Source organism: Chlorocebus sabaeus, chromosome 25 (genome assembly GCF_047675955.1).
Source record: "Chlorocebus sabaeus isolate Y175 chromosome 25, mChlSab1.0.hap1, whole genome shotgun sequence".
NCBI classification, from domain to species: domain Eukaryota; kingdom Metazoa; phylum Chordata; class Mammalia; order Primates; family Cercopithecidae; genus Chlorocebus; species Chlorocebus sabaeus.
In genome coordinates, this window is record NC_132928.1 from 5,812,899 (window position 1) to 5,840,782 (window position 27,884).

The 27,884-nt window shown below is 43.9% G+C and overlaps 1 long non-coding RNA gene and 1 pseudogene across 1 annotated transcript; one reads left to right on the top strand and one right to left on the bottom strand.

The window, feature by feature from the left end:
• Positions 1 to 1,976: 1,976 nt before the first annotated feature.
• Positions 1,977 to 26,837, top strand: LOC140710234 (uncharacterized). Its single transcript, XR_012091182.1, has 3 exons — positions 1,977 to 2,286; positions 22,324 to 22,468; positions 26,458 to 26,837. It is a non-coding gene; the product is annotated as an uncharacterized lncRNA (long non-coding RNA).
• On the bottom strand, positions 13,139 to 13,235 carry LOC119619831 (U6 spliceosomal RNA; annotated as a pseudogene).
• Positions 26,838 to 27,884: the final 1,047 nt, after the last annotated feature.

The window sequence follows — 27,884 nt, forward strand, 5'->3', positions numbered from 1 at the left end:
ACAGATGAGAAAACTGAGGCACCAAGATATTCAATGACTCACCCACAGTTATACAGTCAGTGGGTAATGGAGTCGGCATTTGAATACAAAACTGCTTTTGGGAATCTCTGTCCTAGATGGGGCAATGTGGTTTCCAAACGGGGGAGAACATGAACATTCTGAGCCTTACTTGTCAGCACACTTCCAAGTGCAATGGCCACAGTCTCCGATGACTTCCTTGATTTGAAATCCAGGGAAACCTTCTCAGTTCTTACCCTCTGTGTCCAGCAGCTGCCACTGCCACAGTTGCCATTCCCTTACTTTCTTCCCTCTGCTTCCATGGACACCTCCCTCTCCTGGTTTTTCTTCCACCTTCCTGGCTGTTCTTTCTCAATCTCCTTCACCAGCTCCTTCCTCTCCTTCCTCCACTTGTAACTTTGTGGATTTTTTTTCCTCAAAACCTACCTAGGTCAACAACCCCTATGCTTCTCATTTCCAGTCACAGGGGCCACTTGGAAATGTAGCAGTGCTTGGGGGAATATCACCAGGACACTTCCACTGGCCGAGGCTGCGTCTCCCTCTGGGAGGTGGGTTATGTCCTATCCTCCTCGTTTTGTTCTCTTCTTGATATATATATATACGAGGAGACTTTTCTATGGACTTAGAGATAGTAATTTTTTAGCATATTAATTTCGGCTTTCACGGACAGCTAGTGGAAGTTTGATGGTGCCCAAGCCATTTTCCATATAATTTAGTATTATTTTCCTTCCTTTATTTCTTCCTGTCTTTTCCTTTCTTTTCCTTTCCTCTTTTCCTTCCCTCCTTCCTCCCTCCGTCCCTCCCTCCCTCCTTTCTTTCTTTCTTTTCTTTTCTTTTCTTTCATTTTTTTTTGAGACAGGGTCTCACTCTCTCACCCAGGCTGGAGTGCAGTGGTGCGATCTCAGTTTACCGCAACCTCCACCTCCCAGGCTCAGGCAATTCTCCTGCCTTAGCCTCCCCTGTAGCTGGGATTACAGGCATGCACCATTACAGCCCAGCTAATTTTTGTATTTTTAGTAGAGACAGGGTTTTACCATGTTGACCAGGCTGGTCTTGAACTCCTGACCTCAAATGATCCACCCACCTTGGCCTCCCAAAGTGCTGGGATTACAGGTGTGAGCCACCATGCCCGCCCGAACGCCCGCCCTCCCTCCCTCCCTCCCTTCCTTCTTTCCTTCCTTCCTTCCTTCCTTCCTTCCTTCCTTCCTTCCTTCCTTCCTTCCTTCCTTCCTTCCTTCCTCCCTCCCTTCATTCCCTTCTCTCTTTTTTTTTTTTTTTTTTTTTTTGAGACAGTCTATTGCCCAGAATGGAGTGCAGTGACATTATCTCAGCTCACTGCAACCTCCACCTCCCACATTCAAGTGATTCTCCTGTCTCAACCTCCTGAGTAGCTGGGATTACAGGTGTGCACCACTACACCTGGCTAATTTTTGTATTTTTAGTATTGACTCACCATGTTGGCCAGGCTGGTCTTCAACTGACCTCAGGTGATCCTCCTGCCTCAGCCTCCCAAAGTGTTGGGATTATAGGTGTGAACCACCGCACCTGGCCTTCTTTCTCTCTTTAAAAATATTTTTTTCTTTGCTTTTTTTTTTTGTATTCTCCACATAGTTGAACATCCTAGAAATTCGTTCCTTTGCATTAGTCTCTGAGGATGGGCCCGTTAGCTACAGAGCCATCAGAGTCTGAATGTCTGGCACCTGAGCTCCTCGTTGGCCCACAGAAAGGCTCTGCCCACCAGCTCCCCAGAGAGAATATGGAAATGCTGCTTGGGACCAAATAAGGGAATATAATGAAAGGGGCCTCAGGGCTGAGTCTGTGTCTGAGTCACATTTTAGCAAAGTGGCCACATAGCTTCTGACTCAGAGCACAAAGATTCTTCAATTCTTCATGGCAAGAATGAGACTCACAAGAGCATAGGCTCAGAAGTGGAAAGGAGGGTAGAGCTGTCTCCTCCTGTCTAGTCTAACCAAGGCAGCTAAGAAGCTGAGGCCAGAGAAGGGAGGGTCCCGCAGCCCTAGGGAGGGCTGGAGCCAGCTGGGGCTTCCAGACTCCCGGGAGAGGTGTCATCCTGCCACCAACTCTGCAGGCTCTGCTCAGTCTGCTTGGATGTTGGGTGTGTCGGGAGGCCCTGTCACCCTGCCCCGACCCGGTTATGCTGGGGAGACCTCAGCTTCCTGACTCATACTCAGAAGGGAGTGTCTTAGAGGAATTTCTTTCCACCCAAGCAGTCTATGGACTGATCAAAAGTGCAAGTCATGTCAAGACGTAAGTGTTCTCTAACATGTATTCTGTGATGTGGACTTGAATATAAACTGAAAAGCACAATAGTGAATAATTAGAGCTGTCATCTTAGCACTTTTTATGTAACTTCTGTGAGAGTGTGTATCACCTGGTGTTACAAATATTTACGTGTCCAATTCCCGGCTAGCCAGTCCATTTCTGAAACAGAGACACCATGTCTTTCTTGTTCACTTTTGTGATCCTGGCATAGTGCCTGGCACCTGGTGGGTGCTTAGTAAAGGTTTGTTGAACGAAGGGTCATAGGCACAAACTGTTCCCAGGCAAAACCTGTTGGCATCTTTGATGTTGGAATCATTGATTTAGGGTGAGGGAAACACTCCTTGGGCCCTATGTCCTGCTAAAGGGTTCGCTCAATTGAGAGCTTCGAGGAGCCCAGATTTACTATCCACTAGGATTGCTTCAAATGTCTGAGTTTAGGGTGGGGTGGAGTGAACCCTCCTTTACAAGAGAACCAGAAGATTTCTCCCCCAGGGTTTAATGCTTGAATTCCTCTAGGAGAAAGATAAGAATGTTGCTGGACAAAGCTGCACAAGCATTTCTTGTAGCTCCCTCCTCCCCCACCCTTTCTCTGAGGTTGACTGGTCTATCCGTAAGTTGTGGGGGCTGGTGCTGGTGTGGAGGGGGGATGAAGGGCCAAGGACATCTCTATGGGGTCTACTTGGGACCAGACTGGCTGTCAACACACAGGCCAGCCTCTCCACTTCATTGCCACTCCTGGGGGCATTTCGGTGGACTACAAAGTGCTAGAAACCACGGAGTCTCTGACATCCCCTTGGCCCCCTGAGCATTCTGTGTGTGGGGGTGGGGGTGGTTGGGTGTGTTCTGGGAGTGGGGTCCTGGGGGAGGGTGGTGGTGGTAATGTGAGGTTGGTGTCAAAAAAAAAAAAAAAGAAAAAATATTCCATGGCACTTGTTAAGGTATGATTAGGAAGGTTTTATTCAGGACCATTGCAATAGGAATAGGGGCCACTGCAGTGGGGTTTTGCAGGGGTGGATAGAGATTGGGCTCAACTCTGAATACGGCATGGCCAGGTGGGAATGCATAGCCAAGGATAAGAGTGGGGGTCAGCGACGGATAATTACTAAGAGGAAACATAAAGAATAAGGGGGATTCTGGCTAAACCCACCTAACCGATTCCTGGTGAAGACAGGACAGGGTCATTGGACGTCACCTAGATGGTGGAGGATGAGGAGCACAATTAGATATTGGGGATGATCAGATAGCAAGGCATGGAGGGGCTCTGGCTAAACTGACTTAGCAGGGTCCTCTTAAAACTGAATTTTTCAAGAAAGTGCACAGATGGGCCTAGGAAAGGATTAGGAGGCTCACTAAAGTTTGGTCAAGCAAAGAATCTTTGTCAAGGGCCAGAGGAGGCCAGAAGTGAGGCCAAGAGGTGAGGAGGGACTAGCTACTATAGGACCTTGTAAGGGGAATGGAGGGGTTGGAATTGGAGGGCAAAAGAGGTGAGTGTGGTGGTCAGGCTGGTGGGGAAGGAGTAGGGATCTGGGCAGCTCTGGTGGAGAGGCTCCTGAGCCCTACCACAGGTGTTCAGGGGCCATGAGAGCGTCTTCCTGAAAGCAAGACTGCAGCCCCTTGATCCTGCTGGCCTACCCTTCAGAAGCAGGCCCTGACAGAGAAGAACTTGGATTTTTATTTTTTTTAAGCGACAAGACCTTGCTGTCACCAGGCTGGAGTACAGTGGCATGATCATAGCTCACTGCAGCCTGCGTTTCCTGGGCTCAAGTGATCCTCCCACCTCAGCCTCCTGAGTAGTTAGGACTACAGGCATGTACTACCATGCCAAACTAATTTGTGTGTTTATATGTGTTTGTAGAGATGGGGGTCTTGCTATGTTGCCCAGGCTGATCTTGAACTCCTGGCCTTAAGTAATCCTTCTGCCTCAGCCTCCCAAGTGTGAGCTTGAGTTTATGAAGATACAATAATTTGGGGATTTCTCCCAGTCTATTTCCACCCACAATTTTTATTTTCATTTTCATTTTTTATGTTTTTTGAGGAGTCTCACTGTGTCACCCAGGCTGAAGTGCAGTGGTGTGATCTCAGCTCACTGCAAACTCTGCCTCCTGGATTCAAGCAATTCTCCTGTCTCAGCCTCCCGAGTAGCTAGGACCACAGATGCTCGCCATCATGCCCGGCTAACTTTGTATTTTTAGTAGAGACGGGGTTTCACCATAATGGTCATGCTGGTCTCGAACTCTTGACCTTTGGTGATCCACCTGGCTCGGCCTCCCAAAGTGTTGGGATTACAGGCGTCAGCCGCCGCGCCCGGCCCCCACTCACAATTAAACACAGCCTGCACACGTATTTCTGCACCAACAGGCTGACAGGCTCTCATTGGAGGGAAAATAACCCACTCCCTCCTTTTGTGGAATTGGAATGATTTGTGTGTCTTGGAAAGTTTTCCTGAACAACGAGATTCCCTGAACAACAAAAATAAGCTTATAGTAGTAACGTTACTAGACCACAATCATGCTTTCCGCTGTGAGCTAGAAGCTGATGACGGTAAAATGGAGCCGCCGAGGGCCTCTTTGATGTTGCATTAGCTCCCCCACGTGGCAAAATGCAGTATTGTTATTTCAAAGCAAGAAAATCCCTTATTTAGCCGTGGAAAAGGAAACCACTATCTCAAAAGGCCTTTGATGCTTTTCAGCATCTTGCTTTGGATCTCAGGCAGTCATGACTACAGATCCCAAAGCCCTCTGGAGTCTGATACTGAGCGCCTCATGAACTGATCCATCTGTTTATGTCTGTCTTTCTATCATCATTTGTGACCACATACGTGCCAGGCATAATGCTGGGTACTGACGCTTCAACCGTGAACAGGACACTGTACTGTCCTTACAGAGGACATAGACAGTGGGCAACAGGCCATTGCAATTCACTGTGGTAAGTGCTATGGAGACAAATTACTGAGGATCCTCACCCAGATTTGGGGAGTCTTGGGTTATTTCACTTAGCATAATATCTTCATAATATCCTCAAGTTTCATCTACATTGTAGCATGTGACAGGATTTCCTTCCTTCCTTCCTCTTTTTTTTTTTTTTTTTTTTTTTTGAGATGGAGTTTCACTTTTGTTGCCTAGGCTGGAGTGCAATGGTGCAATCTCAGCTCACCGCAACCTCCGCCTCCCGGGTTCAAGCAATTCTCCTGCCTCAGCCTCCTGAGTAGCTGGGATTACAGGCACACACCACCACACCTGGATAATTTTGTATTTTTAGTAGAGACCGGGTTTCTCCATGTTGGTCAGGCTGGCCTCGAACTCCCAACCTCAGGCGATTCACCCACCTCAGCCTCTGAAAGTCCTGGGATTACAGGCGTGAGGCACTGTGCCCGACCGATTTCCTACTTTTCTAAGGTGGAATGATATTCTATTGTCTTAGATATACCACATACACTGAGAAAGTCTTTTTATATTTAATTTATTTTTTAATTTTTGAGATAGAGTCTCACTCTGTCACTCAGACTGGAGTGCACTGGCGTGATCTTGGCTCACTGCAACCTCTGCTTCTTAGGTTCAAGTGATTCTCCTGCCTCAGCCTCCCTAGTAGCTGGGATTACATGTGCGTGCAAACATGGCCGACTTTTTTTTTTTTTTTTTTTTTTTGTATTTTTAGTCAAAATGGAGTTTCGCCATGTTGGCCAGGGTGGTCTCAAACTCCTGACCTCAAGTGATCCACCTGCCTCGGCCTCCCAAGTGCTGGGATTACAGGCATGAGCCACCACGCATGGCCAGGAAGTCTTTTTTTGAGACAGGGTCTCTCTCTGTCACCCAAGCTGGAGTGCAGTGGTGTGATCATGGCTCACTGTGGCCTCGACCTCCTGGGCTCAAAAGATCCTCCCACCTCAGCCTCCTGAGTAGCTGGGGCTACAGGTGTGCACCACCACACCTAGCTAGTTTTTGTATTTTTCATAGAAAAGGGGTTTCACCATGTTGCCCAGGTTGGTCTTGAACTCTTGAGCTCAAGTGATCCACCTGCCTTGGCCTCTCAAAGGGCTGGGATTACAGGTGTAAGCCACCGTGCCCGGCCCTAAGGGAGGAAGGCATCAACTGGGGCCTGGGAACTGAGTTAAATTCGTGTAAGGATGGATGGATAGATGGAGAGAGGATAGGAAGGGGAGAGGGCTCCAAAATGACTGAGTAATGGGCTGGGAACTGAGAGAAGTTTCGGTGGCTATAGTGTGGACTGTCAGACGAGGACGGTGATGGGAGATGAGGCCAGAGAAGAGAGCAGGTGCTGGGACACACAGGGCTTGTGAGTTCCGCGAAGGAGTTTGCCCAGTGTCCAGCAGGAGGCAGTAATGGTGGTCTCCCCATCTTGTTCTTACAGGCTGATTTAGGCTGTGGTTCTCGCTGCGTGGCTTCTCTGTGTCTGTTTCCTCAGCCAGATCTTTTCTGAGTGGACAGCACTTCGGGAAGACCTACGTGGGATGGTTGGATCCTGGAGGGGCCTACAAGTGGCCATCGATTCAGTCGGGACACTGTATTTGCTCTGGAACGTGCGGGACTGGCTCACATTAGCTCCTGAGAGGAGGGAGAAAATGTGCGCAGGACAAGTTGGAGATGTTGTCTTTCAGTTTGCAGTTGGTTGGATCATGTCAGCCCATCAGGATATTAGCCAGGATGGAAACGAGCCTGACAGAGCATTTGAGGATGGGGATTTGCCACTTGGGGAATTAAAGACAACAATGACAAAATGAGCTTATCAGAGGACCCAGTAGGATTCTCATTCCTATGGCTGGGTACTGTTGGCAGGAGGGCAACTTCCTGGGCACTCGAAGGCAGGAGGAACTTGACTCTTTGCTGGGGAGAACACGGCTAACATCCTGTATTGTACAGCTGTGGCCATGCTGTTAAATTCTTGTGTCTTCCAGTTATGTTTAGAGGAATTATATCTTTTTACTGTGTCTGTTGGTATTTTCACATCAATCACGGCCCGTCTTGTAACAATAAAAAAATCTTCCAAAAACTGTTTTTCTGTTTAAATTAGCCTAAAACTCTCTCTCTCTCTCTCTCTCTCTCTGTCTTTTTGAGACATGGTCTCACTCTGTTACCCAGGCTGGAGTGCAGTGGCACGATCATAGCTTGATTATATCTCACTGCAGCCTTGACCTCCTAGGCTCAAATGATCCTTCCACCTCAGACTCCTGAGGAGCTGGGACTACAAGCACACACCACCACATCCAGCTAATTTTTTTTGTATTTTTTTGTAGAGGCCAGGTTTTGCCGTGTTGCCCAGACTCATATTGAACCCCTGAGCTCAAGCAATCCACCTGCCTTGGCTTCCCAAAGTACTGGAATTACATGTGTGAGCCACTGGGCCCGGCCCCTAAAACTATCTCTATCATTTTTCAGCAAAAAGTATGATGAGTACTAATTTTCTTTTCTCCCAACTTTATGTCTAAGATTTTGAACGTTGGGTGTTTAATGTCTGAAGGTATTTTCCTTCATGAAAACGTGCAGGAGAGGGAGCTGCAGCTGCAAACTACAGTTCTGAGGCCTCTTCTCCCTGTTCTCCCGCAAGAAGTCCAAGGTTCATAGCACCATGGCTAAGAACACATCTTAGATAGCAGGGCCTCTGGGTAGAGTGCCAGGGGCCAGAGGAGACCAGGCTTCCCCTCCACAGGTATTAGTGTGTATGTGGGGGTGAGTCTGTTGTGGCTTGGGGCTGTCCCTGGCCATTCCACTGAGAAATAAGCTTCATGTGCTGGAGGGCCACCTGCTGCTTTGGTCCTTTCTGCCTATGATCCAAAGGGGAGGATGGTGCCTAGTTAGCCTCATCTCACTTGTTCCCTGCTGGTTGATTGAGAAGTGTGAGCCCCCACCCCTGGGATGGCCAGACCAGTCTGCCTAAGACTACACACCCTGAACTGATGTGATGGAGGCCGACACCAATCTTTTGGGGGGTCTTTTGAAGGATTTCTTTTTAAATAAACTTCAGATTTATCAAAAATGATGGAAAAATTGCAAGACTAGTCCAAACGCCTCCTGCATAATTTTTACCCAGATTCACCAATAATTTACTTTTTGCTTCATTTTTGCTTTATTATTCTACCATCCATCCATCTATATACACACCATTATATGCATATCCACAGCCTTATATCCCCATTACATATGCATATATGTGCTGTGTGCCTGTGTATGTATATTTTTTCTGAACCACTTGAGAGTCAGTTGCAGACATTGTGCCCATTTACTCCTAAGTACTTCAGGATGTATGAAAATCAGAGTATTTAACACTGACATATTGCTATGATTTAATCCAATTGATATTCAAATATCATCAATTGTCCCAATAATATCTTTTATAACCTTCATAATTTTTTTCTCAGGTAAATGATCCAGTACAGGATCATAAAATGCCTTTAGTCATTATGTCTTTTTAGTCTTCTTTAATCTAGGACAGTTCCTCAGCCTTATTTTGTCATTCGTGACCTTGACATTTTTGAAGAACACAGTCTAGTTAGTTTGTAGAATGCCTCTCGATTTGGATTTGTCTGATGTTTCTTTATGAATAGATTCAAGTTATGCATTTTTGGCAATAATATCATAAAAGTGATATGTCTTTCTCAGGACATTACATCAGGAGGCACATGATATTGATTTGCTCCATTTCTGATGATGACAATTTCGACCATTTAGTGAAGGTGGTGGCTGTCATTTTCTCCATTGTAAAATTACTATTTTTATAATACCTTTGAAATTAATCGATTATTTTTTGGGAACTACTTTGAGACCATATACATATTCTGTTCCTCAACAAACTTTTACCTACTGGTTTTGCATTCATTGCCTGAACCAACCACTACTATGATTATTACAAAATAGTGTTTTTAAAAATTACAGTATTTTTTCTTCCTTTATTGGCTGGTATATGACTGCTAGGAAGAGTTTTCCATTATCTCCCAGTTATTCACATAAATAAGGGCCGATGGGTTTCTATTTTGTTCAATGGATTAAACGCATTACTATTGTTATTTATTTTGACGCTCAAATTGCCCCAGATTTTGCCAGGGAGAGTCCCTTCAGGACAGCTCCTGTGCCCTTCTGACATGTCCTCATCATTCTCCAAGCATTCCCTTACTTCCTGGAACATGAAGATAGTCCAGATTCCACTTATAATTTTTCTGCCCTAGTTCTGGAATTAAACATTTCTTTTTTTGTGGGGGGGGGGGGGGCGAAATTAAGCATTTCTTCAAGGAGCCTTGTTTTTTGTTTTCATTTTTTTTTTTCTCTCTAGTGGGGAATAGTATTTAGAAACCAAGCTCTGACTGCTTACTGCTACTGAAATCGCTTCTAGTGCCTCAAGGCAGACAGATCTCTGTTCTCTGTATTAGAGGACACTCTGTTCACTCTCTAGCTAACAGGCCCAGCCAAGAATTTTCTTATTCTTTTTTCTTTTTTTTTTGGTGGAGTCTCCAGGCTGGAGTGCAGTGGCACGATCTCGGCTCACTGCAACCTCCGCCTCCCAGGTTCCAGTGATTCTTCTGCCTCAGCCTCCCAAGTAGCTGGGATTACAGGCGCCTGCCACCATGCCCAGGTAATTTTTGTATTTTTAGTAGAGATGGGGTTTCACCATGTTGGTCAGGCTGGTCTTGAACTCCTGACCTCAGGTGATCTGCTCACCTAGGCCTCCCAAAGTGCTGGGATTACAGGTGTGAGTCACCATACCAGGATGAATTTTCTTATTCTTTAGGAGAATGTACCTTGATTTGATCTGTTATTCACTATTGAATGGGGCCAGGACCATAATGTTACATATTAAGATGTAGATTTTTGTCTAGTATAGCTACAAATAATTTTACTTGGGGAAAAAAATAAAACCACAAAAACTAAAACAAAAAATAAAAACCAAACAAATAAAAAACAAAAACCCTAGATCCCAAAGGTTATAGTCTTCTTGCCCTGTATAACATTAACCAGTTTTGTATACCACCCCAAAATCCTATTTTAACATCTTTTATTCAGTGCCCATAATACTTAATCTTTCAAGTTCTCTTTAAACCAGCTTTACCATCCCACTCATTCTCTCATGAATGAGGTCAATGAGGTTTTAAAAAACCAGGTACATAAATCCTAAACATAATGCTTTCTTTATAAAAGTAAATAAATAAAATACAATTTTAACTCACAAAAAAATTAAACCTGTGCAGGCGCAGAGGCTCACACCTGTAATTCCAGCACTTTGGAAGGCCGAGGCAAGCAGACCACCTGAGGTCAGGAGTTCAAGACCAGCCTGACCAACATGGTGAAACCCCATCTCTACTAAAAATACTAAAATTAGCCAGGCGTGGTGGCAGAAGCCTGTAATCCCAGCTACTTGGGAGGCTGAGGCAGGAGAACTGCTTGAACCCGGGAGGTGGAAGTTACAGTGAGCCGAGATCGTGCCATTGCACTCCGCCTGGGAGCAAGAGCAAAACTGTCTCAAAAAAAAAAAAAAAAAATTATACCCAGCTGGGAGTGGTGGCTCACACCTGTAATCCTAGCACTTTGGGAGGTTCACGTGGGCGAATCACTTGAGGCCATGAGTTCGAAACCAGCCTGGCCAACATGGTGAAACCCCATCTCTACTAAAAATGCAAAAAATTAGCTGGGCGTGGTGGTGCATGCCTGTAGTTTCAGCTACTCAGGAGGCTGAGGCAGGAGAATTGCTTGAACCCAGGAGGCGGAGGTTGCAGTGACCCAAGGTTGCACCACTGCACTCCAGCCTGGGTGACAGTGAGACTATCTCTAAAAAAAAAAAAAAATTATACCCTGCCACTTGAGTTTAAATTGGCCTCCAATTCCAAATGACCGCAATGCAATTTACTTTAACTTTCCCTCTTTCCATATTTGTAATTCTCTTCTCCAACAACAAGAAATATTGCTTTCATCCTTCTGAATATATTTATTAATTTATTTGATTCAAAAATACACAGAAAGTAGTTTTAGAATCACAAACCCATACTACTATGAAAATTACAACTACCAACTAGGGTTCAATATTTGTTTACAGTTCTTTTTGTCCTTACTGAGAAGATACAGTCAAAATGCTATAGACAAAGTCTCTTGAATTAGTTATTTTCCCCCCTATTCAATCGATTCTTTTTGAATCTGTCTAGCATGAGCCTATAATCCTAGCACTTTGGGAGGCCAAGGAAGAAGGATTGCTTAAGGCCAGGAGTTTAAGACCAACCTGGCCAACATAGCTAGATCCCATCTCTACAAAAAAAAAAAAAAAAAAAAAAAGAGGGAGATAGAGAGATTCTTTCTGAATCTAAAATCTGTTTAGAACAGGAGTGGCTTGGCTTACTTCACTACCCTTAGCTAGAGTGTTTTTAACTGTGGAGGTTCCTTTCACGTGAAAATAGGTCCTTACTTTTTGCATAGGTGGCCATAGACATGTAATAGAAATAAAAATAAACAAGTAGCAGAATATATAAAACAGTTGCATTTTGATCACTTCCCAGGAGTTGTGCATTCAATTTACCAGTGACTTCATGTTTCTACTAGCCTTTTGCTGATATCCTAACTACACATTAGTTCTTTCCACCCCACATGGAAAATGACAGTATTGGCGTACTTTAATTAACTCCAGATATTTTTCTCTATTTAGAACTCTGAGAAGTTGATCTCTCTCCAGAGGACCCCAGATAATAAAAAGCAGTTCTAATTCTCTAGAGTTGGGCCATTCAAAGCCAGTTTTAAACAAGAGGTTGAATGATGTCCCCACATGTTCAATTTTATATATGGTGTTAGCATGCTTCCGGTGATAAGGGAGTTTTGTTAATGACTCGTATAAATGACAGCTTAATTTTTACTTTTTAATAGTTGTGCTGTGTGCTTTCCTCTCATTTTTAATAGTTCGCTGTGTGATTTGTGTCCTATTAGTAACAGGATTCTAACAAAACCTAACTCTGGGTGAAATCTGGAGTTTATCTTCAGGCCCCTGGCCCTGTTGTATCACCCTTTCCCACCTTGATGGTAGTCTCCCTATTTTCCTTGTATGCAGTGCCCTGAGGAGATCTTTTTCACACATTTAAAAGTATTCTTTCATCACAGTATCTGAAAGTCATTCACATGAAGTTGTAAATATCAGATAATAGCTTAAAGTGTTATTCTTCTCCCTTAGACTCCTACAGGACAACCAGAGACAATCAGCTTCACAGGAACCTATCCTCCTCGCTGGCCATGTAATTTACATAATTTGTAGGGCTGGGTGCAAAATGAAAATGTGCTTATCTTGCTAAAAATCTAGGAAAAAAAACTGTAGTTAAAATACTAAAATATAAACCTGGCGTGGTGGCTCACGCCTGTAATCCCAGCACTTTGGGAGGCTGAGGTGGGCAGATCACTTGAGGTCAGGAGTTCAAGACCAGCCTGGCCAACATGGTGAAACCCTGTCTCTACTAAAAGGACAAAAATTAGCCGGGCATGGTGGTGGGGCACCTGTAAACCCAGCTACTTGGGAGGCAAGAATCACTTGAACCTGGGAGGTGGGGATTGAAGTGAGTCAAGATCGCGCCACTGCACTCCAATCTGGGCAACAGAGTGAGACTCTGTTTCAAAACAAACAAACAAACAAACCCCTAAAATATAAAGCTTTTTTTTTTAAAATTAATTTTTATTTATAAAATGTAATGGGGATAATAGTGATATATGAGTCATGACATAAACCTACAAATTGCAAAAATGTACCATTTTTTGTTTCACCAATTTATATAATACAATAGATAACAATACTTTATTGATGTGAAATCTTGATTGGTCATAAGATTTTTCTGACTCACCTTTCTGCAACTCATTTCTAAAGCCATCAAAAGTTGTATTTTCTGTTTTATTTTTTAAAAGAGGGGTATGTTAATCTTCTCTGTTTCGTTCCAATTTTAGTATATGTGCTGCTGAAGAGAGCACCAAAATTTATATTTTCAAGATGATGACAGCAAAGTAAGAAATAAAAATAAAATCCTAAGCCTCCCAACCAACTGAATGGAGTGCCTGTCAGCCAAAGGGACCCCAGAGGAACCTTAAAAACTGAGTTCCCAGCCATGAGGGGATGGGAGGTCAGACACACCTCAATATGCCCCATCCTTATTCATCTTTAACCAGAAATTTTTCCTAAGGAGTATGCAGAAATCAACCCTGGGGAACAAGAAACAGATGACTCATTAACTTATTGCCTTTAGCCAGTTATCTGAGGCTGTGACTGGACTCCCCCTTCTGTGTGTGTGTGTGTGTGTGTGTGTGTGTGTGTGTGTGTTTGAGATGGAGTCTCGCTCTGTTGCCCAGGCTGGAGTGCAGTGGCGTGATCTCCGCTCACTGCAAGCTCCACCTCCCAGGTTCACGCCATTCTCCTGCCTCAGCCTCCAGAGTAGCTGGGACTACAGTTGCCCACCACCACACATGGCTAATTTTTTTGTATTTTTAGTAGAGACAGGGTTTCACCGTGTTAGCCAGGATGGTCTCGATCTCCTGACCTCGTGATCTGCCCGCCTTGGCCTCCCAAAGTGCTGGGATTACAGGCATGAGCCACCACACCTGGCCTTTTTGTGGTTTTAACACAGCAACTAACCAGCATTCCTTTCTAATAAGAGATCACTTGACCACAGAGTGGTTCTTGGCAGTCTGCAGAAGATGTGCGTTGAGCAGATAGATATTCCGTAGTTTAATTTCTTTAGCTTAGTGCTTTATTGTATAGTTAAAATTAAAAAAAAGAAAGCAAGAAAGGAATGAGCTAACAAGTTATGAAAGGACATTGAAGAAACTTAAACGCATATTACTAAGTGAAAGAAGTTGTATTAGTCCATTTTCATGCTGCTGAAAAAGACATGTCCAAGACTGAGTAATTTATAAAAAAAAAAGAGGTTCAATGGACTCACAGTTTCACATGCCTGGGGAGGCCTCACAATCATTGCAGAAGGTGAAAGGCACATCTTACATGGCGGCAGACAAGAGAGACCTTGTGCAGGGAAACTCCCGTTTTTAAAACCATTAGATCTTATGAGACTTATTCACTGTCATAAGAGCAGCACTGCAAAGACCCGCAAAAATCATTATTAGAGATAGAATGGGATTGTTTGTGATGATAGAGGCTCAAATCATTTTTCCCCATGATTCAATTACCTCCCACTGGGTCCCTCCCACAACATGTGGGAATTGTGGGAGCTACAATTTAAGATGAGATTTGGATGGGGACATAGTCAAACCATATCACAAGTCCATCTGAAAAGGCTACATAACATATAATTCCAAATATATGACATTCTGGAAAAGGCAGAGCAATGGAGACAGTAAAAAAAAAAAAAAAAAGGATTTCTTGGTGTTTGGTGAGGGGTAGATGAATAGGCAGAGCACAGAGGATTTTTAGGGCAGTGAAACTATTCTGTCTGATACTATAATGGTGGATACATATTATCATATATTTGTCAAAACCCATAAAATATAACATACTGAGAGGGAACCCTGATGTAAACTACAGTGATAATGACATGTCAACATAGGTTCATTGATTTTAACAAATGTACCTCACTAGTGTGAGATGTTAATAATTGGGAAGCTGTGTGTGTGTGAACACCTGATTTTCCTCTCAATTTTTTGTAAACCTAAAACTGCTCTAAAAAATAAAATCTATTAATTAAAAAATTAATAGGAGGCTGTGTACAGAGATTCTTTTTGTACAAGGAACAAAACCAACTCAAATTAAACCGAAAACAAAAGTAAATGCATGATAGGTCTTGGTCCTGCCGTGTGATGACTTAAATCTAAGGTTATAGCAAAACATCTGAAGCTCATTGCCAGGCTGTGATGTGCAAGACCTTAAACAGAATGCTCACAATGGAGAGGCTCATGACATTAAGCCACAGAGGCACTATGAGAAGCTTGCCACAGGTGACAGCAGCAGAGCTGTGAAACTTGCCTGTGGATCTATACTTCGGAAGTGGCCCACAAAATGAACTCGATGGGAAAGAGTTGGGCAGGTAGATCCATGGCAGGCCTGCTGAGTCCTGTGCATAGGACACCCAATGCAAAAACCTCATCCATTTTGTGCTGTCTCTTTTCTTCCTCCAAAAACCCATATGATGTATATTTCTCTTACCTTTGTTTCCTGCAGTAAACCTAATCCTATAGATGCAAGAAGGCCTGTATACACAGAACAATCCCTGCAGTCAGCAATGGAGCCTCTCTTCTATTAAGTGACAGAGAAACTGAGTCACAAAATAGCCTAGGAGTAGAATGATAGTTGCTAGAGGATACAAGGAGAGGGCAATGTGGAGTTGGTGTTCAATGGAGATAAACCTGCAGTTTTGGAAGATGAACAGATGAAAGCTGTGGTTTTGGAGATGGATAGTGTGATGTTGCCTAAGAATGCAAATGTATTTAGTGCCACTGAACTGTGCACTTAAATGCTAAATCTGGTAAATTTTATGTTATATATATTTTATCATGGTAAAAAAATGTCCAAAGTAAATGCATGCTAAAGATTCTGGAATGTCATTGTAAAACCAAGGTAGAATATGCATGGCCTCAGGAATAACCTAAACAGAGACTCAGAAAACATTGGGATCCCCTTTTCAAGGTGGGAGGAAAAGTGCCCACGCTTTATTTTTCACAGCTTCAACCATCAGATTCAAGCCCAAAAATCTAGGGAAAAAACTCATTGACCCACGTTGGGTCAGGTACAGTCTCCCATATCAATCAACTATGCACAAAATGTCCCCATGCCACCAGGACTGTGTGGTGTGTGGCGGCCAATTTTGGTAAGTACTCCATGTGCATTTGAAAACAACATGGACTTTGCTGCTGTTTGGTGCAGTGTTCTACATATGCTAAGGAAGCTAAGTTTGTTAATTGTGTTATTCAAATCTTCTATATCCTTATTGGTGTTTTTGTCTGCTTGTTCTATCCATTACTAAGAGTATTGTATTAAAATCTCATACCAAGATTGCATATTTTCCCTTTTTGTCTTGCCAATTTTTATTGTACATATTTTGTGGCTATGTTGTTATAAGTATGTAATTTTACTACATCTTCCCACTGAATTGATCTTTCATGATTATGAAATCTTTCTCTTTATCTCTAATAATACTTTTTGCCTCAGGGTGTTCTTTTTCTATTACATAGCTATATCAGCTTTCTTTTGGTGTTTGCATGCATTTCTTTCTGTGCTTTCATTTTTAACCTTTCTATATATTTATAGTTAAGCTATGTCCTTTGTTGCTTTTAACTAGGCTGAGAATTTTGTTTTTAATGTAGTCATTTAGATTTAATGGAATTAGTAATATATTTGTATCTAAACCTACCTTCTTCTTTTTGCTTTTTGTTTGTCCCATCAAGTCTATGTTTTCCTTCCTCTCCTTTTTTTTTTGTTTTTTTTTGCTTTCTTTTGGATTAACTATTTTTTATTATTTCGTTTCACCATTAGACTGGTTTTTACTATTCTTTTGGTGGTTATCCAAAATGTCAATAATGCAGAGGCTAAGAAACCCTGACTAGCCTCTTGTTTTCTCTAAACTGGCAGTGAAATCTAGAGGTTTGATTGGATTCAGTTCATTTTTTGGGGGAGGACAGAGGTCTTCACAGATGGACCTGTGTTGTACACTGTGTTATATGAGAAGACAATCATGTCCCATGCACAGATTGATGAGTGGCCTTGGGTGTTTCCGTCAGATCCATCTATTACAAAGGTCTCCTTTAGGCTTTCACCTAATTGTGTTAGCATCCATTGGTGATGGCTACCCAGACTCATTATTTCATTAAGGGTTGCAAGATGGTGACTCCTCTATCACTTGTTCTCCTATTCGCTGCAATTCTTAAGAAGAGCATTGGCTTGTTAACTACTTACAGTCCACACAGGAAAGGTGAGATAAATGCATGATTGATGAAGCAGTGTTACTATGCAATATTACACCAAACACTTGGTTTTAAATTAATCTATGAGGCCTGTTGAAGGAAACAGACATCTAGGGGGCAGCAGAGACCACCAGCTGCTGAAGCCATCTCTGATCCCTCTGACACGCATTATCACTGAGTGTTGTCGCTGCGCAGTGTAATTTCAGCTGCCTAGAATCCCAGCTGCTCTCAGAGGCCATATTCCCTTGCTCCTGCAGTGAGGAGCTGGGGTTGTCTCTGGTGCCTCCTGGTCCTCGTCACCTGCTGCTGGAAGGTGAGGAAGTATCTCACCTGGGACCAGCAGAGAAACCCAGCAGTCCTGTGTTGGGGGTAAGGGGGAGATGTGGAGGGGAGAGGGGACTCTGTCTGTGACAAGAATGCAGACTCCACCAGTTCAACTCCCTAAGTGCATTCTTTAAACAGTGTCAATATGGTATCTTGGATAAACGTGTGGGCTTTTAGCTAACACACTTGGGTTCCAGTCCCACTCCTACTACTGAGGAACTGTGGATGAAGCTCAGCTTTCTCACCAGTAGAATGTGGCTGATGATAGTTGCTATTGTATGGCATTGTTGCAGAAGCAGGAGACCGTGTGTGTAAAGGGGTTGGCCGGGGACCTGATGAGCAGGTGTGTGTGTGCACCTGTGTGGTGTCAGAACAGGGAGCCCCTCACTGTTCCCTGGTGAGGCTTGGCCCAGCTCCCAAGCTGATGGCTGTGTTCAATGCCCAGCAGCCTTTCGCCTCCAGAGAAGCATAGCTAGACAGGGTGCACAGGAGGGCTGGGCTCCAGGCTCCCACGCCTTCTGTGACAGATGAGCAAAGGAAGACCTTGAGTGACTTCTCCAGGTCACTCAAGAATGTGGCAGAGTAGAGGCTGGAATCTAGATTTGCAGACTCTCAGTCTTGAGCTTGTATTGGCTGCATCGAAGTTACTATTTTCTCTGGATACTCTTAGTGCTTCTCAAAATCCTTAGGTTGTCTTGGTTTAAGTTGTAGTCACAGACATTTTCAGAGACTCACACATGAAATGAGCCCTCAGTATACATGTGTACTTTAATTCATACAATTATACTCATCCCGGGCTTAACTATACTCTATCTCTTACCAGTCCAAGAATGTGAAATACAAAGTGCAGCCTACACCCTAACTGCAAGGGAGAGTGACTGAGGGGCTGTGGATACCACCTTCCTAGCTGATTTCACCGCCAGGCCTGTTGTGGAAACAGGCTTGTTAGATCTGAGGCACCTTGGACAGGATTCTTAACTCATAAATACCTCCCTCTCTACTTGCTGTGGGGATTTCTTTTTTTACTGTCCATGTTCAAAATTGGATTAATTATAATCCTTGATTCATAATACCCTCATTATTATTAGTCAACACAAGGCTTTCTTTACTTTATCTATCTATTTATTTATTTATTTATTTATTTATTTATTAGGCAGAGTCTCACTCTATCACCAGGCTGGAGTGCAGTGGTGCGATCTCGGTTCACCACAACCTCCGCCTTCCAGATTCAAGCAATTCTCCCGCCTCAGCCTCCCAAGTAGCTGGGATTACAGGCATGTGCCACCACATCTGGCTAATTTTGTATTTTGAGTAGAGATGGGCTTTCACCATGTTAGCCAGGATGGGCTTGATCTCTTGACCTCATGATCCGCCCGCCTTAGCCTCCCAAAGTGCGAGGATTACAGGCGTGAGCCACCGTGCCTGGCCAACACATGGCTTTCTTTAATTTCTTTAAGTTATTATTAGTAGTATGACGAACTGGTTGCAGTAGCTCATGCCTGTAGTTCCAGCTCTCTGGAAGGTCAAGGTGGGAGGATTGCTTGAGCCCAGGAGTTTGAGATCAGCTTGGGCAACATAGGGAGAGCCCCATCTCTACAAAAAATACAAAAAATTAGCCAGGCACGGTGGTGTGTGCCTATGGTCCCAGCTACTTGGGAGGCTGAAATGGGAGGATCAATTGAGCTCAAGAGTTCAAGGCTGCGGTGAGCCACGATCACACCGCCGCACTCCAGCCTAGGCAACTCTGTGAGACTGTCTCAAAAACAAAACAAAAAGTATGATGAATTCCTACGTATCCACCACCCCACCCAAGAACTAAAAAATTACCTAAAACTTACATTTCTCTATATGCTCCTCCCTCACTTCGTTTCCCACTCTTCAGGGCGAAAGAGACCACTATTCTGTTCTTTTTGTACGTATTTTCTTTTTTTCATGAGTTTTACTTCATATATTTGTATGCATATGTTACATTTTCCACATTCAAAATTTCTCCACTAAACAGGGAAAAGAGAAAGACCCTTTATGTGGAGAAGAGCTAATACATACTCCTTGAAAATAGAGCCTGGCAGCTTCCTATACATAATTCTTATTAAAAGTATTAAAAATTGGCCGAGTGCAGCGGTTCACGCCTATACTCCCAGCACTTTGGGAGGCTGAGGCAAGCGGATCGCTTCAGGTCAGGAGTTTGAGATCAGTCTGGCCAACCTGGTGAAACCCTACAATCTCTACTAAAAATACAAAAATTAGGCAGGCATGGTGGCGGGCACCCTGTAATCCCAGTTACTTAGGAGGCTGAGACAGGAGAATCACTTGAATCTGTGAGGCGGAGGATGCAGTGAACCAGGACAGCACCACTGCACTCCAGCCTGGGTGATAGAGTGAGACTCCATCTCAAAAAAAAAAAAAAAAAAAAAAAAGATAAAAGAAAAAAGAAAAAAAAAAGTTAAAAATTCCTCTTCCCAAAACAAAAACAAAAACAAAAACAAAAGAAACAACTTTGAATGAAATGCATAGTCCAAGAAAACATGTCGTGTTGATGCTTCAGCGTGTTGCCAAGCACCCCAGGGACATATGTCCCCAGTTGGAGAGCCACTTCTGGCAAGGTGGCTTTGTTAGGCTGAGAGAGGTACAGCCCTCTGGCCAAGGAAGTCAGGGGCTGGCTGCTGGGGGTGCAAGCACACCAGAGCTTGTGAGTTTGCAAACATACAGGGCTCCAAGGGGCGTGGGCACTGATGTCATGTGCCATAGGAACCAGCACCTTAGCTTGGTCAGTGACATGGGACCTGTGTGATCTGGCTTAAGAAGGTACCAGGGCCAATTAGATATTTCTCTTTTGGCAATTTAGACAGAAACACAAAGGAGTTATTTGCTAGTAAGTTGTGAGAGCTGTATTAGGCAAGTCACAAGAGAGTTGGAACTGGAGAGGCTATGATAGGCCATGGGGAAGTCCAAGTTGTGCCGGAGCAAAAACAGTGTGTAATCAGCTGGATGCGGTGGCTCACGCCTGTAATCCTAGCACTTTGGAAGCCAGGTGGGCAGATCACTTGAGGTCAGGAGTTCGAGACCAGCCTCACCAACATTGTGAAACCTTGTCTCTACCAAAAATACAAAAATTAACTGGGCGTGGTGGCGGGTGCCTATAATCCCAGTTACTTGGGAGGCTGAGGCAGGAGAATCACATGAACCCTGGAAGTGGAGGTTGCAGTGAGCTGAGATCATGCCACTGCACTCCAGCCTGGGTGACAGAGTGAGATTTCAATTCAAAGCAAACAAACAAAAAACGATGAGTAGTCCAACGAGGCCAGTGGACAGCAGGACTGAATTAGACGGGTGACCAGAGCTGAAGCTTGCTAATGGGGGTGCAGCAGCGTAAGGACCCACCGTTCTGATGCTGAGGTTGCTGGAGCCATGTGCAGCCAACATACAGCAGAATTCACTTGCTGATTTTGGGAGGCCTGGCACCATCAAGGCTCTGGTTCTTAGATTTCTTGCTCTCACATATTCATAACCTTACTTAATCCAACTTTCCATCTGCCCTATGCCTGACCTGCGCCTGTACAGCTCAGTGTGACTGGAGTAAAGCACACAATCAAGGTGTGGTAGTTTAAAAAAATGCCCATAAACGATTTGGTATTCCTTACTTTAAGAGGTGGAGGTTAATTCCTCTTTTGAGAGTGGGCTGGACATAGCAATTTGCTTCTAATGAATAGAATAAACCTGAAGTGAGTAGACAACTTCAGAGACTAGTTTGTAAAAAGCAGTTCCCTCTCTGATTTTTGTATCACTTACTTGTTGTGGTGGAAGTCAGCTCCCATATCATGATGCCATTGAAACAGCCTAAGGAGAGAGCTACGTAATGAAGAACCGAGGCCTCCTGTCCGAGGCCTCCTGCCCTTGGCCATGCGAGTGAGCCATCCTGATAGGAGATCCTCCTACCACAGCTGAGCCATCAGTTGACTATAGCTCCAGTCAGTATCTCATGAAAGTCTTAGAGGTCAGAACCACACAGCTAAATTCCCAAATTCCCTAGGCACCGAAATTGTAAGATAATAGATATTTGATGTTCTAAACCACTGAATTTGGGAAAATTTGTCATCTGCAAAAAATAAATAATATATGTGTTGATCTGTCTTACATTAAATTAATAGTCACTAACTCAACTGGCCCTTAATGCTACCTGGCAGCACCATGTCTTATCCATTTTTCAATATCACTTATTTTATTTTATTTTAAATTTCTTTTGAGGCAATGTTTCTTGCTTGTTGTCCAGGCTGGAGTGCAGTGGCATGATCTTGGCTCACTGCAACCTTCACCTCTCAGGTTCAAGCGATTCTCCTGCCTCAGCCTCCCAAGTAGCTGGAATTACAGGCATGCACTATACCTCCTGGCTAATTTTGTGTTTTTAGTAGAGATGGGGTTTCACCATGTTGGTCAGGCTGATCTCAAATTCTTGACCTCAGGTGATTCACCCACCTTGACCTCCCAAAGTGCTGGGATTGCAGACATGAGCCACTGTGCCCAGCCAGATCACTTACTTTATACCTCCTCTCTCTCTCTCAAACCTCCAACACCTCTGCCCCATTCTCACTCTCAGCTAAAGCCCTTCAGTCCCATTTCCATGAGAAAGGTCAAAGGGCTGAAAATAGAACTCCCCAAGGTCTTACTGTGACACCTATCCTCACACTGTATCTGCCATCTCCCCTGTGACAAGGGATGAACTATCTGTGCTCTTAGCTATGGCCAACCTCTCCCCTTGGGCTCTAGGTTTGATTTCCTCTTGGCCCTCAAAGACATCCCTCCTGAAATTCTTCCCCCTCTCTATTTCTAGGTGGAAAGAGCATCGACCCATGTCCAATTAGCTACTTAAAGGTCAACTAAGAAGAGGACTGAGAGTTAACCATTGGATTGAGCAACATCAAGACCACCTGGATATTGGCCAATGATTTTACCCTGAACATCTGCCTAGAGTGATGGTAAGAGAGAAAGGCAGGACAGAAATGAAGAGACAGTGAGAATACATACTACTTTCATGAAATTTTGTTGTAAAAAGAAAGGAAGAGGCCAGGTGTGGTGGCTCACGCCTGTAATCCTAGCCTGGCCAACATGGCAAAACCCCACCTCTACTAAAAATACAAAAATTAGCCAGGCATGGTGGCGTGAACCTGTAATCCCAGCTACTCAGGAGGCTGAGGCAGGAGAATCACTGGAACCCGGGGAGCAGAGGCTGCAGTGAGCCGAGATCATGTCACTGCATTCTAGCCTGGGCGATAGAGACTCCGTCTCAAGGAAAAAACAAACAAACAAACAAACAAACAAACAAACAAAAAACAAAAAACAACAAAAAAAAAAAAAAAAAAGAAAGGAAGGAACAAGACAGGGGCATGGAGTCAAGAAAGATTAAACATTTTTTTTTTTTTTTTTAAGGCAAGGGAAACTATAGCAAACTTGTATGGGAAAGTAAATGATCCAGTAGAGAAGGAGAAAACTGACAATGCAGGTGCATCTGTGGCCGCTTGGCAGTAGGAACTGAGGGTGGGGAAGCATGTGGTATAGTGACATGCCCAGCAAGAACAATCTCAAAGTACACTCGTAAGTCCCCATATTGCATATGGATCTCTGTGAAGGGTTGCATGATGAACTTGAGATAGACACAGTTCCTACCTTTATGGCCTTGTTTCTAAGACTAGGTCAGAGGACTCTCCACATTTATGCCATCTCTTTTCTATTATATTTATTTATTTATTTGAGACAGGGTCTCACTCTCACCTAGGCTGGAGTGCAGCGTCTATTTATGGGCATGATCATAGCTCACAGCAGTCTTGACCTCCTGGGCTCAAGCAATCCTCCCAACTCAGCCTCCCGAGTAGCTGGGACTACAGGCGTGTACCACTGCACCCAGTGAATTTCTTATTTTTTCTAGAGACGCAGTTTTGCCATGTTGCCCTGGCTGGTCCTGAACTCTGGGCTGAAGCTATCATCCCACCTTAGCCTCCCAAAGTGCTGGGATTATAGGCATGAGCCCCTGCACCCAGCCTGTCTCTTTTCTAGCCAGTAGTTTTCTTTCAGAGGAAGTCAAAATGTCTCCCTATTTACACTAAATATAAGTCCTGAACTGTTTCAGCTTCTGGGGTAGGTGAGGTGAGGGTCTCTGTCAAATGCTAGCATTCAGAGGTGTATAAGAAGTATTCACTGTTTCCCTCTATTCACAACACATTTCACTTCTAACGCCAGATATGTGGGTTTTTCCCCCTCACCGAACAATTTTCCCACATCAGCTGGGTGTCCTACAAGTTAACTCAATTCTGACACTAATTGCCTGGAGTTACAACGAGTTAATGGCTCAGTCCTACAAGATCACCCCCACTTCAGAGTCCAGTCATAAGTGGTGGGTCCCCAGGTCACCCAAAACTTCTGTCTGACTTGGTTACAAATTGGTGGTTCCCACAACCTGCTCTTCATGTTCACTTATTTGCTAGAATAGTTCACAGAGAGCAGAAAGAAAAGTTACTAAGTTATGTGTTTATCATAACACGATGCAACTCAGGAATAGCCAGATGGGAGAGATACATAGGCATAGGGCAATGACATGATTTGGCTGTGTCCCCACTCAGATGTCATCTTGAATTGTGGCTCCCACAATTCCCACATGTTGTGGGAGGTAATTTAATCATAAGTGCTGGTATTTCCCATGCTGTTCTCTTAATAGTGAATAAGTCTCATGAGATCTGGTGGTTTTATAACAAGGAGTTCCCCTGCACATGTCCTATTCTTGCCTGCCACCATGTAAGATGTCCCTTGCTCTTCTGCCGTGATTGTGAGGCCTCCCCAACCATGTAGAACTGTGAGTCCATTAAACCTCTTTCCTTTAGAAATTATGCAGTCTTGGGTATGCCTTTATCAGTAGCATGAGAACAGACTAATACAGGCAAGGTATGGGGAAAGGGTGCAGAGCTTCCATGCCCTCTCTGGGCACACTACCCTCCCAGCACCTCCGTGAATTCAGCAACCTGGAAGCTCTCTGAATTCTGTAGCTCAGGGATTTTTTTTTTTTTTTTTTTTTTATACCTGTGACCTTGCCTTCTCTCTCTCTCTCTCTCTCTCTCTCTCTCTCTCTCTCTCTCTCTCTCTCTGTGTATGTGTAGATTTCTTTCTTTCTTTTTAAAATCTTTTATTTTAGGTTCGGGGGTACGTGTTCTAGTGCTATGGTTTGGAGTTGTGTCCCCACCCAAATCTCATGTTGAACTGGAATTGCCAGTGTTGCAGGAGGGGCCTGGTGGCAGGTGACTGGATCATAGGAACAGTTTAATGGTTTAGTACCATCCCTCTAGTGCTGTTTTAAAAGTGTGTAGCACTCCCCCTTCCTCTTGCTCCCACTATGTAAGATGTTCTTGCTTCCCCTTTGCCTTCTACTGTGATTGTAAGTTTCCTGAGGCCTTGACAGAAGCAGAAGCCTATACAGCCTGCAGAACTGTGAGCCAATGAAACATCTTTTCTTTATAAATTATCCAGTTTCAGATACTTCTTTATAGCAGTGTGAGAATGGACTAATAAAAAAAATTGGTACCAGAGAAGTGGGGCATTGCTATAAAGATACTTGAAAATGTGGAAGTGACTGAAACTGGGCAATGGGCAGAGGTTGGAAGAGTTTGGAGGGCTCAGAAGAAGAAAGGAAGATGAGGGAAAGTTTGGAGCTTCCTAGAAACTTGTTGAATTGTTGTGACCAAAATGCTGATAGTGATATGGACAATGAAGTCCAGGCTGAGGAGGTCTCAGATGGAGACCTCTCAGATGGACCTTATTGGAAACTGGGGTAAGGTCACTCTTGCTATGTGTTAGCAAAGAGACTGGCAGCATTATGCCCCTGCTCTAGACATCTGTGGAACTTGAACTTGAGAGAGATGATTTAGGGTATCTGGCAGGAGAAATTTCTAAACCGCAAAACATTCAAGATGTGACTTGGTTGCTTGTAAAAACCTACAGGCATATGCATAAGGAAATAAATGATCTAAAACTAAAACTTTTATTTAAAAGAGAAGCAGAGCATAAAAGTTTGGAAAATTTGCAGCCTGGCCATGTGGTAGAAAAAAAAAATTTCAGAAGAGGAATTCAAGCCAGCTGCAGAAATTTCCATCAGTAAAGAGGAACTGAATGTTAATAGCTGAGACGATGGGGAAAATGCCTGGAAGGCATTTCAGCAACCTTCATGGCAGCCTCTCCCTTCACAGTCTCAGAGGCCTAGGAGGGAAGAATGGTTTTGTGGTCTGGACCCAGAGCCCCACTTCCCTGCCCAACCTTGGGACAGTGCTCCCTGTATCCTGGTGGCTCAAGCTCCAGATATGCCTCAGGCAGCTGCTCCAAAGGGTGCAAGCTGCAAGCATTGGTGGCCTCCACATGGCATTAAGCCTGTGGGTGTGCAGAGGGTAAGAGTTAAGGCTTGGGAGCCTCTGCCTAGATTTCAGAAGATGTATGGAAATAGCTGGATGTCTAGGCAGAAGTCTGCTTCAGGAGTGGAGCCCTCATGGAGAACCTCTACTAGGGTAGTGCAGAGGGGAAATGTGGAGTTGAAACCCCCATGCAGAGTCTCCAGTGGGGCACTGCCTAGTGGAGCTGTGAGAAGAGGTCCACCAACAGCTTGCACTGTGCACCTGGAAAAGCCACAGGCACTCAATGCCCTTGAGAACAGCCATGGAAGCTGAGCCCTGCAGAGCCACAGGGACAGAGCTGCCTAAGGCCTTGGGAGCCTATCTCTTGTATCAGTGTGGCCTGGATGTGAAACATAGAGTCAAAGGAGATTATTTCAGAGCTTTAAGATTCAATGACTGCCCTGCTGGGTTTTGGACCTGCATGGGGCCTATAGCTCTTTTCTTTTTGCCAATTTCTCCCCTCTGGAAAGGAAGTATTTATCCAATGCCTATACCCCTATTGTATCTTGGAAGTAACTAACTTGTTTTTGATTTTACAGGCTCGTAGGTGGAAGGGACTTGCCTTGTCTCAGATGAGACTTTCGACTGGACTTTTGAGTTACTGCTGAAATGAGTTAAAACTTGGGGAACTGTTGAGATGGGATAATTGTATTTTGCAATGTGAGAAGGACACAAAATTTGGAATGGGCCAGAGACAGAATATGGTTTGGATTTGTGTCTCCGCCGAAATCTCATGTCAATTTGTAATCCCCAGTGTTAGAGAAGGGCCCTGGTGGGAGGTGATCCGATTATGGGGGTGGTTTAATAGCACCATCCCCCTAGTGCTATCTTAAAAGTGTGTGGTACCTCCCCTCCGCTTCCTCCTGCTCCCACCATGTAAGATGTGCTTGCTTCTCCTTTGTTTTCACCATGATTGTAAGTTTTCTGAGGCCTCCTCAGAAGCAGAAGCCTCTATAGCCTGCAGAACCAAAAGCCAATTAAACAACTTTTCTTTATAAATTACTCAGTTTTAAGTATTTCTTTATAGCAATGTGAGAATGGACTAATACAGCAGGTTTGTTATATAGCTAAGCTCCTGTCATGGGGGTTTGTTGTACAGATTATTTCATCACCCAAGTACTAAGCCTAGTACCAAGTAGTTATTTTTTTTGTTGTTCCTCTCCCTCTTCCCACCCTCTACCTGCAGGTAGGCCCCAGTGTCTGTTGTTCCCTTCTTTGTGTTCATGAGTTCTCATCACTTAGCTCCCACTTACAAGTGAGAACATGTGGTATTTGGTATTCTTGCATTAGTTTGCTAAGGACAATAGCCTCTAGCTCCATCCAAGTGTTGGTAAAAGACATAATCTTGTTCTTTTTTATGGTTGCATAGTATTTCAGGGTGTATATGCACCACCACATTTTCTTTCTCCAGTCTGTCATTGATGGGCGTTCTGGTTGATTCCATGTTTTTGCTATTGTGAAAAGTGCTGCAAGAAACATTTGCATGCATGTATCTTTATGGCAGAATGATTTATATTCTTCTGGGTATATACCCAGTAATGAGATTGCTGGATCAAATGATAGTTCTGTTTTTAGTTCTTAGTAGCTCAGGGATTTTTATCTCATAGGCATGATGGATTATCAACCTAGTCACCAGCTCCTCTCCCCTGCCTGGAGGATGGGGAGTGTGGCTGAAAGTTTCAAGCTCTTTCTTTCCTTCTTTCCTTCTTTTTTCCCTCCCTCCCTCCCTCCCTCCCTCCCTCTTTCTTTCTTTCTTTCTTTCTTTCTTTCTTTCTTTCTTTCTTTCTTTCTTTCTTTCTTTCTTTCTTTCTTTCTTTCTTTCTTTCTTTCTTTCTCTCTTTTTTCTTTTCTTTCTTTTCTTTTGTTTCTGAGACAAGGTCTTTTTTTGTTGCCTAGGCTGGAGTACACTGGCATGAACATGGCCCACTACAGCCTCAATCTCCTGGGCCCAAGAGATCCTCTTGCC